Genomic DNA, 12271 nt, shown 5'->3' on the forward strand with positions numbered 1-12271 from the left:
TGGGAAAAGCTCAAGTGGAAGATATGACTCCTAGCTGCTCAAAACGCTGACATTCATTTTTCTTATTCAAATAGCCACAGTAAACTAGGTTCTCAACTCTTACCTTTGGGGAACTATGATTATAAAGTATACTCGTAATAACCTGAGTCCAGAAAAGTAAAAATGAACAATGAATATTTACAATACAGTACAATGCCTTCTGGGATAAACAGAGGCCATCAAAATAACCATATTTTATTTTATTCTTATTAAAAATGGTGGACTGTATTTCTACAATAAAAGCCATGCAATTTTGCAGCTGATTTAAGAAAGCAAATACAAAACACACACTACGGCTGTGAGAACCAGAAGCGAGGGAAAAGGGCTTGGAAAGGGTAGGAGATAAATCTCAAGAAGTTCTCAAATCAATGCTACTCTGCTGTGAAAGTCTGTTCACATGCATTTTTCAAACTTTTGGGCAAACTGACATCAAGTTTTGGAGGTGGCTGGAAAATAGGGTGTCTTTCAATTCTTAAAATATATAATACCACCAAAGCTCTCGCAAAACACCATGAATATTCACACAACTTTAAGTATTATTCTTCACAGAGAGCCTTTTATCTCCATACAACCTATGAGAATCCTATCATTTAACTACTATTCAAAGAACAATGATTAGGAAGCATTTTAAGGAACATATAAACCATGAGCAAATAAACTTATGATTTTCAAAACAAATTTTATTAGTACTACCAAACACGGTACAGATATTAACAAAAGGATTGTGTATAAATAACTACCAAAAACCAAAACAGAAAGTAAACACCCAAATCAAAAAATGAGAACCATCTTTCCTAAATTCATTGCCTACTAGACCTTGTAAAGTGAACAGTTCAAAATTTGTATTTCTCGCTCCAATAAAAGTAATTCCAACCTCAGAAAAAATCTGTTACATATATATCATCAAAATACTGCTTGGGTTGAGTCAATTGACAAAAATTATTAAGTCTTTTAATATGGCAAGTTATAATGAAATTGTTTTGACTAGTAATTCTAAATATATTCCATTTTCTAAGTCTGTCACCTCATTTTGAACATCAGGGTTTAAGCAATGAAAGTCAGTTTTACTATGAACGCTTTGGATCACTGTCTTCATTTGCTGCCAGAAGTCTGAAAGCAAAGAATCGGAAGTCACCCCAAAACAAAAGGAAGACAGAAAATAAAACAGCTTTATGAAGTGAAGTGAAGTCGCTCAGTCGTGTCCGACTCTTTGCGACCCGATGGACTGTAGCCCAGCAGGCTCCTTGGTCCATGGGATTTTCCAGGCATGAATACTGGAGTGGGTTGCTATTTCTTTCTCCAGGGGATCGTCCCGACCCAGGGATCGAACCCAGGTCTTCTGTGTTGTAGGCAGACGCTTTACCATCGGAGCTACCAGGGATAAAAATTAATTATAAGAACTATTCTGAAATAAAATTAAACCAAGAAATAAGAAACTGATAACAATTACATATACAAAGTGTCTATTAAAAATTGTAAAGGATAAAATGTGGTACTTCAGTTTTAGGAAGTGAAATCCCATCACATGCTACATAATGATGAACTTTGAGGATTTATGCTTAGTGAAATAAACCTGTTACAAAAAGACAAATATTTTATGATTCTATTTACATGAGCTATTTAAAGTAATTCATAGCAACAAAGTAGAAATGGTTATTAGTAAGACTAAGGAAGGTTGCAAAGGGGAGTTGTTTCATGGATTACAGAGTTTCCGTTTTGCAAGATGCAACCCACTCTAGTATTCTTGCCTGGAGACTCCCATGGACAGAGGAGCCTGGTGGGTTACAGTCCATGGCGTCGCAGAGTCGGACAGGACTGAGTGACTCAATTACAAACATGCTAAGGTAGTATATAAACACCTAAGATAATAATACTTTGGCCACCTGATGCGAGGATTTGACTCATCGGCTCATTCCCTGATGCTGGGAAAGATTGAGGGCAGGAGGAGAAGGGGGTAACAGATAACAAAATGGTTGGATGGCATCACTGACTCAATGGACATGAGTTTGAGCAAACTCCAGGAGATAGTGAAGGACAGGGAAGCCTGGCGCGCTGCAGTCCATGGGGTTGTAGAGTCAGACATGACTTAGCAACTCAACAACAATCAGACTCGAGTCCTCACTAATTCAGAGAGACACTTTTTCAAGCTCACCCATGACTTTCACAGTGCTGAACTCACTGATCTCCCAGAAGCACGTGATACAGCAGATCACTTCATCCAAACACTTTCTTCAGTGGAAAGAACACCACAATCTGGTTTTCCTTCTAACACGCCAGTGTCTCCATCAGAATCTCTGGCTCTCTCTCACCTTCCCCTTTCTAACTTTAACGCTGGAGTTCTCTAAAGCTTAGTCTTTCCTCCTCTTGTTTCCATTTACATGGATACCTTTGATGATATCATCAACTCTCAGGGCTTTCAAAAAGCCTCTGTTTGCTGATAACTCCCAAGTTTAAGTATGGAATACACACTTTTCCCTCTTGAAACTCCATATTGAAATCAACCTTCCTACGTGCTTCCTCCACTTGGATGTCAATATGAGTATCCCAAACAATGTGTCTATAACCAAATTATTGAATCTACTTCTCAAACCAACTCCTCTCATAAGCACAGCACAATAACTGGTATCACTACCTACCTAGCTGATCTGGCCAAAACCCGTGGATGAGTCATTTCTCCTATATATTCCACATCCAATCTTTCTTGTTGGGTCTCTGTCTTCACAATATAGCCAGAAACTCTGCAACTTCTCAATTCCACTACTAATTCTCTGTGATCTTTCTGTTTGGACTACCGTAACAGCCCCCCGCCGCTTGAACCATTCTTGCCACAGTCCCCCCAACTCCATTTTCCAGATAGTAGTTGTTATGATTAAGAAAATAATTCAAGTAATGTCCTTAATCAAAACCCTCCCAATTGCTTTCCGTCACAAAATCCAAAATTCATACTATGGCTCCACATTATCTGACACCAGGCTGACACTGACCTCATTCCTCACCAGTCTCTCTCTAAACTACCTACCCGCCAACCCCCTCCCCCACCCCGCCACTACCCTGCCACCCAGATTTTCCAACCATACTGACCAACTTTTGGATTTCTACAATGCATAGTACACTCCATTTTCATTTGCTACATTTACTCTGCTCGGAAAGCTCCCTTCCACACACCACTCAGTTATCTATTTGAAAGTATGTCAGTGAGGTAAAGGGAGATTGGTTCAAGATGGTGGAATAGATGGATGTGAGTTCATCTCTTCCTGTGAAAGCACTGAACTGAAACTAGCTGTTGAACCACCACGGACAGGAGGATGCGGAAACCCACCAAAAAGATACCAAAGGCAAGGGAGAAGCCACAGATGGAAGGAGGGATTCAACCATGATAAAACAAATCCCATACCCACCAGGTAGGCAACACACAAACTGGAGAAAAATTACACCACAGAGGTTCTCCTGTTGTGAAGATTCCAAGCCCCACTGTGAAGATTCCAAGCCCCACATCAGGCTTCCCAACCTGGGGATCTCACAAAGGGATCTGACAAAGATCAGTCCCCAGGGAATCTGACTTTGAAGGCCAGTGGGATTTGACTGCAGAACTTCCACAGGACTGGAGGAAACAGACTCCACTCTTGGAGGACACAAACAAAATCTTGTGAACACCAGGGCCCAGGGAAAGGAGCAGACATCCCTCCCACAGGAGACGGAACCAGACCTACCTGCTAGCGTTGGAGGGTCTCCTGGGGAGGCGTGGGCTGGCAGGGGTCACAGAGGGGACGGGGCACTGGCTGCAGCAGGCCTGGGAGGTGGCCCCCTTGGCATAAGCCCTCTTAGAGGTTCACTTCAGTCGCTCAGTCGTGTCCAACTCTTTGCGACCCCATGAATCGCAGCACCCCAGGCCTCCCTATCTATCACCAACTCCTGGAGTCACCCAAACTCATGTCCATCGAGCAGGTGATGCCATCCAGCCATCTCATCCTCTGTTGTCCCCTTCTCCTCCTGCCTCCAATCCCTCCCAGCATCAGTCTTTTCCAATGAGTCAACTCTTCGCATGAGGTGGCCAAAGTACTAGAGTTTCAGCTTTAGCATCAGTCCTTCCAAAGAACACCCAGGACTGATCTCCTTTACGATGGACTGGCTGGCTCTCCTTGCAGTCCAAGGGACTCTCAAGAGTCTTCTCCAACACCACAGTTCAAAAGCATCAATTCTTCGGTGCTCAGCTTTCTTCACAGTTCAACTATCACATCCATACATGACCACTGGAAAAACCATAGCCTTGACTAGACGGACCTTTGCTGGCAAAGTAATGTCTCTGCTTTTCAATATGCTATCTAGGTTGGTCAGAACTTTTCTTCCAAGGAGTAAGGGTCTTTTAATTTCATGGCTGCAATCACCATCTGCAGTGATTTCGGAGCCCCCCAAAATAAAGTCTGACCCTGTTTCCACATCTATTTCCCATGAAGTGATGGGACCGGATGCCATGATCTTCGTTTTCTGAATGCTGAGCTTTAAGCCAACTTTTTCACTCTCCTCTTTTACCTTCATCAAGAGGCTTTTTAGTTCCTCTTCACTTTCTGCCATAAGGGTGGTGTCATCTGCATATCTGAGGTTATTGATCTTTCTCCCGGCAATCTTGATTCCAGCTTGTGTTTCTTCCAGTCCAGTGTTTCTCATGATGTACTCTGCATATAAGTTAAATAAGCAGGGTGACAATATACAGCCTTAACGTACTCCTTTTCCTGTTTGGAACCAGTCTGTCGTTCCATGTCCAGTTCTAACTGCTTCCTGACCTGCCTACAGATTTCTCAAGAGGCAGGTCAGGTGGTCTAGTATTCCCATCTCTTTCAGAATTTTCCACAGTTTATTGTGATCCACACAATCTTGGAGATTAGTCCTACCTAAAGTCTGTAGACTCCAGGGCTGGGTCCCTCAAGCAAAAGGACTGACAGGGGTGCAGCAGCGTGCCACCCACCAGCAGACACTTGGATTCAAGTTTTATGGAACATTTGGCCTGCCCACCTGAGTCAGATCCAGTCTTTCCTACCACCAGTCTGCTCCATAAGGAAGCTTGCCCAAGTCTCTTGGCCTCATCCACCAGAGAGCAGACAGAAGAAGCTAGAAGAACTACCTTCCCACAGCTTCCAGAATGAAAACCACAATCACAAAAAGAAAATCAAAATGAAAAGGCATTTTTTCTGGATTCCATACATATGCATTAATATATTACACTTATTTTTCTCTTTCTGACTTACTTCACTCTGTATAACAGGCTCTAGATTCATCCACCTTATTAGAACTCACTCAAACTCATTCCTTTTTTATGGCTGAATAATATTCCATTGTATATATACCACAACTTCTTTATCCATTCATCTGTCAGCGGACATCTAGGTTGCTTCCAGGTCCTGGCTACTGTAAATAGTGCTGCAATGAATACTGCACTACCTGTGTCTTTTCCAATTATGGTTTTCTCAAGGTATATGCCCAGCAGTGGGATTGCTGGGTCATAAGGTAGTTTCACTCCTAGGTTTGTTTGTTTGTTTTAAGAAATCTCCACACTGTTCTCCATAGTGGCTGTATTAATTTACATTCCCACCAACAGTGTAGGAGGGTTTTCTTTTCTCCACACCCTCTCTAGCATTTACTCTTTGTAGATTTTTTGATGATGGCCATTCTGTCCATCATCTGTCAATGAGGCCATTTTCTCCAATGAGGCAATATCTCACTGTAGTTTTGATTTGCATTTCTCTTTTCATTCCAATCCCAAAGAAAGGCAATGCCAAAGAACACTCAAACTACCACACAACTGCACTCATCTCACATGCTAGTAAAGTAATGCTCAAATTTCTCCAAGCCAGGCTTCAGCAATACGCGAACCGTGAACTTCCTGATGTTCAAGCTGGTTTTAGAAAAGGCAGAGGAACCAGAGATCAACTTGCCAACATCTGCTGGATCATGGAAAAAGCAAGAGAGTTCCAGAAAAACATCAATTTCTGCTTTATTGACTATGCCAAAGCCTTTGACTGTGTGGATCACAATAAACTGTGGAAAATTCTGAAAGAGATGGGAATACCAGACCACCTGACCTGCCTCTTAGAAATCTGTAGGCAGGTCAGGAAGCAACAGTTAGAACTGGACATGGAACAACAGACTGGTTCCAAATAGGAAAAGGAGTACATCAAGGCTGTATATTGTCACCCTGCTTATTTAACTTATATGCAGAGTACATCATAAGAAACGCTGGACTGGAGGAAACACAAGCTGGAATCAAGATTGCCGGGAAAAAGATCAATAACCTCAGATATGCAGATGACACCACCCTTATGGCAGAAAGTGAAGAGGAACTAAAAAGCCTCTTGATGAAAGTGAAAGAGGAGAGTGAAAAAGTTGGCTTAAAGCTCAGCATTCAGAAAACGAAGATCATGGCATCCGGTCCCATCACTTCATGGGAAATAGATGTGGAAACAGTGTAAACAGGGTCAGACTTTATTTTGGGGGGCTCCAAAATCACTGCAGATGGTGACTGCAGCCATGAAATTAAAAGACACTTACTCCTTGGAAGAAAAGTTATGACCAACCTAGATAGTATATTCAAAAGCAGAGACCGACTAACGTCCGTCTAGCCAAGGCTATGGTTTTTCCTGTGGTCATGTATGGATGTGAGAGTTGGACTGTGAAGAAGGCTGAGCGCCGAAGAATTGATGCTTTTGAACTGTGGTGCTGGAGAAGACTCTTGAGAGTCCTTTGGACTCCAAGGAGATCCAACCAGTCCATTCTGAAGGAGATCAACCCTGGGATTTCTTTGGAAGGAATGATGCTAAAGTTGAAACTCCAGTACTTCGGCCACCTCATGCGAAGAGTTGACTCATTGGAAAAGACTGATGCTGGGAGGGACTGGAGGCAGGAGAAGAAGGGGACGACAGAGGATGAGATGGCTGGATGGCATCATTGACTCGATGGACGCGAGTCTGAGTGAACTCTGGGAGGTGGTGATGGACAGGGAGGCGTGGCGTGCTGCAATTCATGGCGTCGCAAAGAGTCAGACACGACTGAGCGACTGGACTGAACTGAACCATGTTGAGCATCTTTTCATGTGTTTATTAGTAGATTTATTAATGTATAATAGACCTGTATGTCTTCTTGAGCTGCCTGTATATTCTGGAGATTAATCCTTTGTTAGTTATTTCATTTAAAATTATTTTCTCCCACTCTTAGGGTTGTCTTTTGGATAATTTTTCAAGTTTTTTTCACCTTGTTTAGTTTCCTTTGCTATGCAAAAGCTTTAAAGTTTAACTTAGGTCTCACTTGGTTATTCCTGTTTCTATTTCCAATACCCTAGGAGGTGGGTTGTTGAGGATCTTGCCGTGATTTATGTCAGAGTGTTCTGCCTATGTTTTCCTCTAAGACTTTTATAGTTATTGGTCTTATATTTAGTCAGTAGAGGTTGGGACAAATTGAGAGAGTAGCACTGAAACATACATTACCATATGTAAATCAGATCGTATGAATTGGCTGTATGACGCAAGCTCAAACCTGGTGTTCTATGACAACCTAGATAAGTGGGATGTGGGAAGGAGGTTCAAGAGGGAAAAGACATATGTATACCTATGGCTAATTCATGCTAATGTATGGCAGAAACCAACATTATAAAGCAATTATGCTCCATATTAAAAATACATTTAAAAAAGTTAAAAGGCAGAAGATTCTGTCCCAGAAGAAGAAGCGAGATAAAGCCCCAGCGAAGTCTGTCAGTGAGTTTTCCCAGCCTACCTATCTAAAGTTGCACTCTGTCATTCTATCTTCTTACCCTTTTAAAAACACTTATTTCTACATGATATATTTATTATCTCTATGTCCTGTGGAAAAATAAAAACTATATATTTAGTTTATGTTCCTGACAGAGATTTTTAAAACTCTTAGAATTTTTAAGTAATGGACTGTCTTTGTTATAGTGGGGCCTCTGGCAGATAGTTAAAAAAAGAAAAAAAACAACCTACCAGGCAATTAGCCCTCAAGAGAAGGGGATAGAGATTGAGTTCAATCACCAATGGCTGATGATTTAATTAATCATATCCACATAATGAAACCTCCATAAAAAAAACTCTTGAACAATGAGGCCCCAGGAGTGTCCAGACTGGTCACAGAAGCTCGTTTACATCTTACCCTGTGTATCTCTCCATTTGGCTGTTCTGGAGTTGTATCCTTTATTTAAAATGAAAAACATTTTAACTGTAAGTGTAGTGTTTTCCTGAATTCTGTGAGTCATTCTAGCAAATTACTGAATGTGATGGGGGAGAGTTAGCAGAACTCCTTAACCTGCAGTTGGCTGGGAAGAAATAGATTCCTTAGGGACATCTGGAACTTGCAGGTGGCCACTGAAATGGGGCCCGTCCTGTGAAACTTAGTGTCCTAACCTGCATGTTTGCACTGCACTATCTCCAGCTAGTGTCAGGACTGACTGATGGGACACCCAATTGGCATAGAAAAATTGGATGTTGAAAAAACAGTCATCCTATTAAGAGTTTAAGTTCCAAACAGACAGTAAATGCTTAATCTGTTCAATGAATTATATAAATATTCTTCAAAATATGAAAACTTCATAATGTTTATAATACTGAATTATTCTGTTCAATAAAGTTCTAGAATTTCCACCGAAGAACAGCAGAAGACCAAGAATAGCTGCATTTCTCTGGAAGAACAAGGCAGATAGTTGCACTCAGATTAAAAAAAAAAATCAAAATCATTAGGAAAGTGAGTAGAGACATAGGCAGAGACGAATACAACAATGGGACAAAGAGCCCAGTAACACAGCCACACACATATGGAAATTAATATACTGACAGCTGGAACTGTAAACCACTAGGGAAAGAACGAGTTTCAACAAGTAATGCTGAAATAATTGTGCATCTTAAATAAAACATGAAATTGGATCCCTACCTCACAGCACACTAATTTCAAGCAAATAAAAGACAATGGGCCCCAACTTTAAAATATGTAGAGAAAAATATGGAAGAATATCATTAAGGCTTTGGAAGAACTTAACCAAGGAAGAATTTAACCAAAAAATAATAATCCTGAAAGAAAAAATAAGTTTTATTACATTAAAACAATGAACTCTTATTAATCAAAACATATCATAAAAAGACAAACTAAAGAGTACTAGAATACTCCTGAAAGATAATAAACACCTAGAATACATAAAGAATGACTATAAATCAGTTTAAAAAAAGAAAAACCAATCGAAAGCAGGCAAAAATTACCAATGGGCATTTCATAGAGTAACAAAACCCACAAGACTAGGAAAATAATGAAAAGAAACAAAGCATCTTCATCAATGAAGAGGGAGCACAAAAAACAGGATATCACTTCACAGAACCTCTCAACAACAACAACAAAAAGACACAACATCACCTGTTAAAATAGGACAGACCTATTAAAATAGACTAAAGGAGACTGTTGATGGGAATGCAAACTGTAACAATCACTTTGGCAAGCAATTCAGCAATTCCAAATAAAGTCAAAGATGCACCTACTCTATGACCCAGTATTTCATTAAATTATTAACTGAACTATTTTCTCTGTATTCTCTTAAAGAAAAGTGTTCTAAGTTTCTGAACATATACTACAACCCATTACTGAGCTGCAATTCACAGCCCAACCATCACTTGTAAAATCGCTGCTTCTCAGACCTTTTGGTGTCAGGCAGCCCTTAAACACTCAAAAATTGCTTAAGACCCCCAACAAGCTTTTCCTTTTAAGTGTGTTACATCAGTTGCTATTTATCACATGAAAAAATTAAAACTGAGAAAATTTAAAGATGTTTACTACCTTAAAAATAATAAATCCACGTTAGCATAAATATCATTTTTGAATAAAAATTAACTATATCACCCAAAAAATTAAGTGGTACTGTTTTACATTTCTGCAAATCTGTTTAATTCTTGCCTTTAAAGAAGGCTGCTAGATTTTATTTGCTTCTGTATTCACCCTGTTTTGGTTGATGTATATAAAGAATCTGGTTTCCCACAAAGTGGCTGGGTAAGGAAGGATACTGAAGATCTCCTCAAAAGTCTTCAGACCATTCTGAAAACTACCATTGTAGAGAAAATTTTGCACATATGGAACATACAGAGATGATCACAACAGGACTGTTCATTATAGCTGGCAAACATGAACAAACCCTAAAAACTCCAAAGCCCATCAAGATACTATACTACACAGAAATATAAAAAGACGACATTTGCTAGTTGTATAATTCTGAATTAACCTTTCTGTACCTTATTTTGCTCATTTGAAAATGCAGATACTAAAGCCAATCTCATAAAATTACTGTAAGGATTAGATATGTTAATATATAAAAAGTATTTAAAATGCATGCCAGAAAATGAGTGCTACACAAGTATTACACATTATCATAACCTCAAAATGTGTGTGTGAAAGAGTGAGGGTAAAAGACAAAAGCAGGAAGATGCACAAAGGGGCATGAATGTATTCATTTTATGATTCCCCCCAAAAAATCTCATAAGGAATCTATGAAACAATCATAAAACTCTTCTCAGAAAAATAAATAAAGAGCAAGTTTGTTAATGGGCCTGGATAAAAAGCCAGAGACCAATTAGGAGACTAGCTTGTTAAGTCCAAAGTGATATAAGAGTGTGTTGACCAGACTATTCAGTCCATGAATTCTCAGGCCAGAATACTGGAGTGGGTCGCCTTTTCCTGCTCCAGGAGATCTTCCCAACCCAGGGATCGAAATCAGGTCTCCCACATTGCAGGCAGATTCTTTACCAGCTGAGCCAAAAGGAAAGACTGACCATTACTAACGGGAAAATGTAAAACAAATTAAAAAAAACAACACAGGAAAGATATTGTTACAACACTATGCTGACTATATACTTTGTATCATTATGCCTGATCATGCTTACTAATATTTCCCTGAGACTCTCCACTAGTGAGTTGATACACAGCAGTCATTCAATAAATGTTAGCTGCTAGCTGTCACTCTTCCTGCTGTTGTTGCAGTGAAAGGCTTATAAGAACAATTCAAATGTATCACCTACTTCCACATTGTTCACATTTGAGATTTACACCTCAACTGCTACTTACAGATTGTGTTATTTGTGAATACACCTAAGAAAAATCCTCGCCTGCTAAAAACATCTCCACTTATATTACACCTAAACTGGGTCTGGGGCTTCCCCCTTGGTTCTGCGGTAAAGAATCTGCCTGCAACGCAGGAGCCCTAAGTTCAAACCCTGGGTCAGGAAGTTCCCCTGAAGAGGGCATGGCAACCCACTCCAGTATTCTTGATTGGAGAATCCCATGGACAGAGGAGCCCGGCGGGCTACAGTCCATAGGGTTGCAAAGAGTCGGACACAACTAAAGCAACTGAGCACCCATGCTGAGTTTATCAATGTTAAATACACAAAAACTGTTAATATTCACAACTCTGAAATCTCATTATGAGTAGCCTGCTGAGTTCATGTTGTAGGTTTAAAAGGTCTTTTGTTGTCTTATTTTATGAGCAGTTGTCTGTTAAGCTAAAGTGCTTTATAAATTCTGTTATAAATGCCAGGCTTATTTTTGATACGACAGTTAAAAGTATCAAAGCATGGCCATTATACATCGATAAATTATCATTTTTGTTTTGAGACATAGTGACTTCCAAATTAGACATTTTGATTTAAAACATCAAGTTAAAAGAGTTACACTTTGATGTGTAAAGCATTCTAGATATTCTTAAGAGTACTCGAAGCTGAGAATCCACTTAAAGCTGAGCTTAGATATAAAAGTATATGTTTCCTATTAAAAACTCTATAGAACTGTCCCTTGGAGAAAGAAATGGCAACCCACTCCAGTATTCTTGCCTGGAGAATCCCATGGGTGGAGGAGCCAGGCAGGCTACAGTACACGGGGCTGCAAAAAGTCGGACACAACTGAGGCACTTCACTATCACTTTCAGGATTTCTGTCCAGGTTACCTTAAAATACTAAGGGTTGACCACACGCCAGTAACTACTTTGACTAGATGGCCTTGGCAGACTTCAGTTCAAGTCAATATTTATAGGCATTTTCCTTTCTCAGTCTCCAAATGATGTTTTGAGAGTGGTGAAAAACACTTCTCTCCTAATATTATTTATTTTTTCTCCCAATAAAATTTAATCACAACTCCTAGATAATCTCAAAAACCACAATCAGAGAAAACTAACCAATCTAATCACAAGGACCACAGCCTTGTCTAA

This window comes from Budorcas taxicolor, chromosome 15 (assembly GCF_023091745.1).
Source record: "Budorcas taxicolor isolate Tak-1 chromosome 15, Takin1.1, whole genome shotgun sequence".
In the NCBI taxonomy this organism is placed as follows: Eukaryota; Metazoa; Chordata; class Mammalia; order Artiodactyla; family Bovidae; genus Budorcas; species Budorcas taxicolor.